The sequence below is a fragment of the Lactuca saligna genome, chromosome 5 (genome assembly GCF_052625555.1).
Source record: "Lactuca saligna cultivar CGN05327 chromosome 5, ASM5262555v1, whole genome shotgun sequence".
NCBI lineage: Eukaryota > Viridiplantae > Streptophyta > Magnoliopsida > Asterales > Asteraceae > Lactuca > Lactuca saligna.
The window spans coordinates 311,315,500-311,324,745 of NC_136421.1; positions in this window are offsets into that span (position 1 = coordinate 311,315,500).

Consider the following 9,246-nt stretch of genomic DNA (forward strand, 5'->3'; position numbering starts at 1 on the left):
TATATGAATTTTACTGTTAACATTATAAATCTATATTTATATATATTTAAATGTAGAATGTTTAATAAATTTCTTATAATATTTACCATCAATAAAATATTGCTCTTGATTTTCCCAGTTAGTTTCGTTTGACATAATCAATAGTTGTGACACTTATTTATTACATCAGTTTATTAAAAAATAAACAAATAAAAAGAAACATGAAAATTTAACAATTTAAAAAATTTAAATTTATAAGAAAAAAAATATTTAATTATTAAAATTGAAGTATTTATTTATTTTTTAAATTTTAACTAATAATCCACATTCTCTAATAAACAAAACATTTAAATGTCACATGTCTCTTTTCTAAGTAGGCTAATTGACACGTGATAATTTTTAATAAATTCCTCATTTTTTTGTAGTTGCTTATATTTGAAAGCCGGAAAGTATTTATAACAAATTCAAAATTTAAATTTTTTTTTTTTTTTTTTGTAATTGTAAAATTCATTCGTTTAAAATTTAAAAAAAAAAAAAGTGTATCCTAATAGCATAAATATTCGAAAAACTAAGAAGTATTTATGAGGAATGGTAAACACTCTTTGATTTAAAAATTAATATAAATCATGTAATTTATGTTTCTTATTTAAAGTTTGAATTTAATCTCTATACTTTGTTAGTATATTAGTATGAGTCAAATTACTTTTCTATCTTTAAATAATTATAAAAAGTTATATTAGTTTACTTTCAATTACAAATACCTTTACAACTTTTTTTAACACAATAAATTTTTATTATTAAATTTTAGTTTACAAAATTAATATTTCAACATTAACGTTTAATTTTTTTTAAAAAAAATTATACATACAAAGTGCTTAGTAATAATATATAATAATAATGATTTTATCACATACATTTCGTAAATTGTAATATTAATATGAATTATTTATTTATTTATACGTTTTTATATAGTTCGTATTCCTTTTATAAATTATATATATCTTATAAAAAAAGGTTATATATTTTTTCATGTTTTCAAGACATATATCCTATATTTCATTATAAAATCATTTAAACTCCCCTCCCATCTATCTATTACTTAGTTAACTTAAATATTTATTTAACAAATGTCTCAATATGATACATTTTAATAAGAGATATGATATATATTTCTTTTACAAGGTATGGACATTCTAGTTTATAATATAGAAAAAATATCAAATATAAAAAAAAATGTATTTTATATTGCAAGTAAAAACACAAAAATCATTAGCAATTGCTATTAAATTTAATTAATAATTTATTACATTACGTAGGTCATATTTTCTTCTTAAATATTATATTTGTACACATAAATATGCACTTACATGCTACAAGAACAACAAGAACTTTTTTGATCATTATATTTAATTTTAAATGTAAACAAAGTCCATAGTAAAAATAAATAATTACAATTAGTTTATTATATACTATTTATAAATTATAGCATTAATATGAATCATATAATCTAAAATGTATTTTTTTTTTTTTTTGTTCAACGATCATTTTTTTATTTCATTATAATATATTACAATTTATGTACTATTTAGTTCAATTAAACACTTCTTTAAAAAAAAGTTCTCAAAATAATACGGTTTATTCTTACATTCTTTTTGTTTAACTAACTAATACTCTTTTGCAATACACTTTTTGCAGATTCTATAAACAATATGGAGTAAATTGACACTAAAAGTATGAGAAATTTGAGAAAAATCATAACTAAAAACAATATCGAACATCAAACTTTTATTTCGAGATTGTCTTTAAAACCTTCGGAAACCAAAATTCCATTCAAATTCAAAATGAGATAATTTTCATTGATTGTTTATTTTGCTATGACCATTAATAAAAATCAATGTCAATTGATGGCAGATGTTGGTTATTTAACAAGAACTAATTTTCTCACATGATTAGTTATATGTTGTTTTATCCAGAAAAATAGGCATATAAATTGAAGTTATTGATTTTAGATAAAAAAAATATATAATATAACCAATAAAACCTGAAATGATGTATAGAAAGAAGTGTTTCAAAATGTAATTTAAAAGATTTTCTTTTTTACTTATCAAATTCATCCGACTTTACTTATAGTCTGAAATACATTGTTTTTTTTTTTTTTTTTTTTTTTTTGACATTTAATCTTATTTTTGTGTATATAATAAAAAATTTGAACATACCTACCGTGATTTTTATGGGTTATATCTCAGTTTAAATAAAGAAACAACTAACATAATTAGATTCAATTTAGAAATTTAAAAATTATAAGGAAAGTTGCATTAATAAATTCTATATACACTTATTATTATATTTATTACATTTAAGTATTATATAAAATTTCATTAAACAGAAAAAACCATAAAATGACACATGAATATAATTTAATCTAAATTTACCATAAAATAACATATGACATAATATACAAGAGGATGACAAGTGACAAAATTATTTTCATTTATTATGAAGGAGAATTCATTATAACATAATAAGAGTATCCAATACGCATGTAAATTTTGGTAATGTTAACTTACTTTTTAAAATGGCAATGTATATCTACTTTAATTTATTTATAAACTACTTCGTAATTTTATATACACTATGTGTGAGACCTGTGTATTACATTAATTTATTTAAAAGAAAAACTATACATGAAATTCTAAACATTTAAAAAGTTTAAATTTATAAGAAAAATAAAAATATATTAAATTATTAAAATTAAAGTGTTTTTTTTAATTTAAACACATAATTTAAATAAATAAACAAAGAAAACTAATGATATTTTAATTTAGTCATTTTGAAATTAGAAAGAAATTCTATTAATGAAATTGATATATATTTGTTATTACATTTAGATATTATGTGAAATTTAATAAAATGAAGAAATCATAAAATGACATATGAAAAAAAATAAAAATAATAAGAAAGAACCATGTTATAACAACCGTAAAAAAAATCAAAACAAATTTAAATTTTTTTAAACAATCCTAAATCATAGAATGTTTACAAAATCATTGTTTTCAAAATATTGTTCCATATTAGAGTCTCCTAAAGATCAAAAGTACATAAAACAAAGAATGTGTACGGTCACGCCTTCGCTTTCCCGCGATCATCAAAAGTACATGAAACAACAATTAAAAATCGTAAGTCAAAGCTTAGTGAGTTCCCCAAAAGTACCAACACATAAACAGATAACATATATAACAATATGTCGGGTCTAATCAACCATCGGGTTGGAATGCCCCAGACCCAGTCACCATTCGGGTCTAGTCATTGTAACAATTGTGTAACGCCCTGACTCCCAAGTATTAATTTTTTCAGCTTTATTTTGATATTGGAAGGTCTACTCGACGAGTTGATGCACTGACTCGTCAAGTAGGAACTTTTGGGCCACGTGTTTTAAATGACCAACTCACCGAGTCGGGGACATGACTCGACGAGTTAGAGTTGGAGGATGGAACCTTAATTTATGGGGCTTTACACCCTATTTAAAGGGTCGTTAGCCTCCCTTACAACCCCTTGTGAGTCCAGAAACCCTAAATCGTTGTTTTTTCCTCTATTTGTGTGATATTAAGCTTTGCAGTGGATTTTAGAAGGAAGATCTTGAAGTACTCAAGTTTGGAATAAGAGGAAGGTTGTAGATTCGAGTTATTCTTCATTTTAGCATCATTTTTGAGGTAACAAGCTGTTACCTTGACCTTCTTCTATCAAGATCTATGCATGTATGAGATTAGGGCCACTTTGGTTATGTTAACATGTTATTATGGTATTAGCCATGATCTAAAGTTGCAACTTCAAAATCTAGGCTTATCTTGGCCTGTAAGATCATAAAGTTCCAGCCTTTAGTGAAGTAATACCCTCTTCATCCCTTAGAACCTTTCTTTAGCTTGATTTGGGCCATTATCACATTGCATGTACGTAAAGTTTGCAAGTTTACATAAGAAGTATGCCTTAGGAGCTTAGATCTGCATTATGGAGCTTTTAAGTGGCTTAAAAATCATCTGGATGGAGAAAGGACCGAAGGGACTCGACGAGTTGCATGGCCAACTCGACAAGTCTAATGAAGATTATTGTGCAAGGACTTCTGCATGGACTCGGCGAGTCACTAGGGTGACTCGGCGAGTCAGCTAGGGTTTCCCCGACATTTGGCCATGCATGAATTCGGTGAATTTTAGGGAAACTCGATGAGTCAACTAGGGATTTCACGACTTCTCGAGTTCAGGAAGGACTCGACGAGTCAATGAACTGCACTCGATGAGTCGGGTCAACATGGACTGTTGACCTTAACCATTTACTTGGACTTTGATCAAGGGTTGACTAGTTGACTTATGGGGTATTTTGGTTAGGGCTGACAATTATCGACACGACACGGAATAAATGGGTTTGGGTTGAGTTTTTCAACCTGCCAACCTATAATGCCTTATTCTTTTTTTTTTTCCATCATATTTATTTATTTATTATCAATGCCTTTTAAAAAAAAAGGGGGTTTAGCGAATTTTATGGTATTAGAAGGCTAAGTGAAATAAATAATAAATGTTAAAATACAAACTTAATAGATTTTGATATTTAACATTGATAATAAATAAAGAAATTAATAATTAGTAAGTACAAGTTAAGCATATAAGTAGAGGGTTTAAATTGTAATTATGAAGAAATCATCTTTAAGGAGTTATTTCCATCTAGGGTAGATTTTGTCATAAGGCTAAACCCGAGGGACCATAACTGCCGGATTGTGGTTCTGCGTTTTCTTCCTCCCCTGCTACCCGACATGATCTGGTGTCCTTCTCTTTTTCTATTGTGCGAGAAGCACGCCTCCTGGAAGGCAATTGGATGTTCGACCACGATTTCTTATACATATTATTGTAGCGGGACTAGGGTTTGGAGGATGCGCCACACAATGAATCATTGAGATTGAGGGTGAAGCTGCCATCACTGTGTTTCATCGTCAGCCTCAGATATCGTCGGAAGCAACCAGAGAGAGAGAGAGGGAGGGAGAGAGAGAGAGAGAGAGAGAGAGAGAGAGAGAGAGAGAATTAGATAGCAACTAAGGGCTCCTAGATGGGTGTTGCTTCCGGGATCAAGGCCATCGTGTCTGACTTGTTCAGATGGGTTATCATCAATTTGTTCAGAAGGGATGCAACCGCCATTTCTGGCCTGTTACCAAGCTAACAAATTCAAGTCAGAGCAGTTAGAAGAAGCATTAGAGCAGGGCAATTTCCATTGATCGTTCACGTTTTTGAGATACGCATCTAAGGACCCTACATCAGATAGGGTGCTCGGATTATTTCGATGTTGCTGGAGAGGATAACGTCTCAAGTAAGAAAGCATCGGAGGAGGAGCCGATGTCGCTAGAGAAGCTGATATCGTCGGAGCGGAAGGAGGATGCCGATTACGAGATGAAGAAGCTCTTGGTGAACGTCGATATTAGGAGGTATGCGGCTGTTTGAATCTCTTTTCTCTTTTGAAACTAGGTTTGACTTAGTCGGCTCCATAAAAGTCCATAAAAGTGTGAGTAACGAATTTGGGCTTATTGGGCTAAAATGATTGTTACATGAAGGGGCAAGGCTTTATGGACTAATAATAAAAGCAAGCCTAATGGGCTTAGTGAAAACTCTAATGGTTTAATGATATTTTAGTGGGCCTAATAGGACCAATAAATCTTAATTAACCTAAAAGCCCAACAAATTAGTAATGGACTAGTATTTGTATTGGAAAAACCTAATGCCAATAAAACCCTAATTTGGGGAATTAGTCAGGACACATGGAAATTATTTAATAACTGGAAATATTAAATAATAAACATTGGCAAGATTAATCTAAGCGATATTTGACTTAATGGATTAAGTCCTTAAAGGATTATGTCCTTAATGGGTTAAGTAGGAAGCTTAACCCTAATCATAATTTTATGTGAAACCCTAATTTCACTTGGGTATATAATTGGGCCATAGTTTGGGCCTTAATGATTATATGATGTTGGGCCTTAGAATAAGACCATGTATAGGCTTAGGCCCAATTTGGAAAATTGGGCCATGTGTTGGGCTTTGATTCCTAATTGACTTTGGGCCTATGGATTGGGCCTTGGGCTTGAATAAGTCAAGCTAGGGGTAATGTAGTAATTACCCAAAGAATGTACTTATGGTTATGTATTGGGACCCAATTATTAATTAGGTGTTATTTTGGTGTTGACAGCTCGGGAATCTGTCAGCCAGTAGCTAGGGTCGAGTCTGCGGGACTTTAACAAGTGTGGGATTGTGTCTTCGGGACTTCAGCAGTGTGAGGTGAGTTACCTTCCAGTAGCGGTGGGTTTAAGGCCACAATGTCGGCCCACCAGTAGGAGATGTATGATAGATGATTGTCTTTGTGATATCATCTAGGTTTGCTACTACCTGATATGTTATATGCTAGCATGATATGTCGTATGTGATAGTAATAGAGTTCGGTTGTTAGGACCGAAGGGTAGTCAGACACCCCAGGTATGTCTGACAGTATGTGATGATATGGTTGCATGTTGGCTTGTTATGTTATATGTGATAGAGGTAGTAGGAGGGGACCAGTCCCCGAGTTCGGTTGTTAGGACCGAAGGGTAGCTCAGGCACCCCAGATATGTCTGATAATATGTTTATGTTATGTTATATGTGATAGTAGTAGTAGGGGGTGAAATAGTCCCCGAGGTTCGGTTGTTAGGACCGAAGGGTAGTCAACACCCCAGAATGGCTCGACATGGGTAGGTCAGCACCCCAGAATGGCTTGACACGGGAAGGAAGGCACCCTAGAATGGCCGCATGGGTAGGTCGGCACCCCAGAATGGCTGTACCGGGTAGGTCCGGGCACCCCAGAAATATCTGGCAGTATGTATGTGATATGATTGTATGGTATGTGGTATGATGGTGGAACTCACTAAGCTTCGTGCTTACATTTTTCAGTTTTGGTTTCAGGTACTTCGTGTCTAATGGAAAGGAGCCGGCTTGATCGCAGCGCATCACACTATGGTTTTCCGCACATGAGATCTTTGGGATTACACTCTGATATTATTTTATGATAATACGTTTGATTATTTCTACTGTGGTTTTGACATGACATGATATTACGGATGTTTTATTGCATTGTTGGTTTTATCATGACGTATTTAAAAATAAAAAATTTTGGCCTGTATTTTTGGGATGTTACACAACCCGCCAACCCGTTTATTAAACGGGTCATATATGGGTTTCTCAAAAAATAAACGGGTTGACCCGCCAACTCGTTTATATTCTTAATAAAAAAAAACTTATTTTATTTTAAATGTATTTATGTATTAAGTATTAATATTTAATAAGTATTATATAATATATACCATTGATTCATAAACTATTTGACTATTTCGACATTTTGACTCGTGGTGGATGATCTAAGGTCCTAAGTCGTAACCTATAAGGCTAAGTCTGTAACATGTTTCTATGAATGTTTTTAATTTTCATTTGGATGTTTAAGACTTAAATGTCTAAAATTCGGACCCACGAACCCAAATTTGACCTACGAACTCACCAACCTGAGAACCTGTATAAATAAATGGGTTGGCGGGTCACATATGAGTTTAACTTCCAAACCCGCCAACCTGTGACTTGTATATTTAAATGGGTCATGTTTTGGTTGGCATATTTTGACCCGCCAACTCGAACACGACACGATTTCCAGACCTAATTTTGGTAAATGGGAATTTATGGAAAAGATCTTATGGTAATTATAGGTGTTCGAGTTTGTGGTCGTGGTTCGAGAGCTTGATTTATCACTTCAGTTCGACTGTTGAGAGGTGAGTTATCCTCACTATACTAAGGGGTCGAAGGCAGCAATGCCAGTCCGTTGGATATGTTATCCTAGTAGTTGGTAGTATGTTGAGTATGAGATAGTATTGTTTGCTAGTTGTTATGCCAGTTTGGTAGATCTGTAGGACTACCTATACTATTATGTGATTATCTGTATGTACATTAGTTGTGTTATTTGTCGACATATTATGTGGGTTGGGTTGTGGTTATACTGCTTTGTGCGGTGGCCAACAAACACTAGAGTATTCTAGATATGAACTGAGGGCCAGGCGGTGCATGTCATACTCATACTGAGGACTCAGGAGCATTCTAGATACGAGTTGAGGGTCGGGTAGGCATACCAGACTCGTACTGTGGGCTCGAGAGCATTCCAGATACGTGCTGAGGGCCGAGTGGGCATACTAGACACGTATTGTGGGCTCGATGGCAGTCCAGATGTTAACATATATAATAAATAAACTTTGAATGTGAGATTGATTATGTGAAACTTAACGATGTAATACTATAGCCTTAATATATGGTACACAAGATGCTTAATGAAATGCATTATTGGATTAATATTAAGTCTTTAAGCTGTGAATGGATGTCTAAACTATTGTATTAAATTATGAATGAGTGATTATGAATGAGTATATGAAATGTCGCATTAAACTGCACATTTATTGTATTAAGCTGTGAATTTTATGTATTAAATTATGAATTGATTGTATTAAACAATATTTTTTTTTGTATTAAACTTTGATTTGACTGTATTAAGTTGTGAATTTACCGTATTAATCGGTGAAATTTTTCATGAACTTTGTGAGATAAAGAAGCATTATACACATATATGATTTTTCTCAAATTTTGAATAAATTATGAATATTATGTAAATAAACTTTGAAAGAAACAATGACCTTCAAATTTTAAGGTATAAATGTAAGTTTTAAGTTGAGAATATAGATGTGAATATATATAATTTTTTATGTATTAAACAATGAATTTATTATATTAAGTTGTGAATTTTGTATTCTAAAATGCGACTTTACTATATTAAGTTGTGAACTGAGAATGTATTTAAACTTTGAATTTTTTATAAATTTTATGTTAAAATATGAATGACTTATGTTGAATGTTTGTATTAATTATTTTGTGAATATATTTAAATTTTGTGTTGTATAAATATGTAAGAATGAATTAATTTTTATAATTATTTTGCTTTAAACATCGAATTAGTGAAATAATTTGTTCATTAAATTGTTAATATAATATTTAAGCTGTGAATCCATGATTTTATATATAGATCTGATTTGGATTGAATGATGATTGCATCGGTGATACAAGTGGTAGGTGGCGACATATGGTAGTTAGTGATGGTGCACACATGGTGTTTGATAAAATGCCAAAAAATTTGGAAAATCATTAAACTGTAAATATGTGTTTTTATGTATTA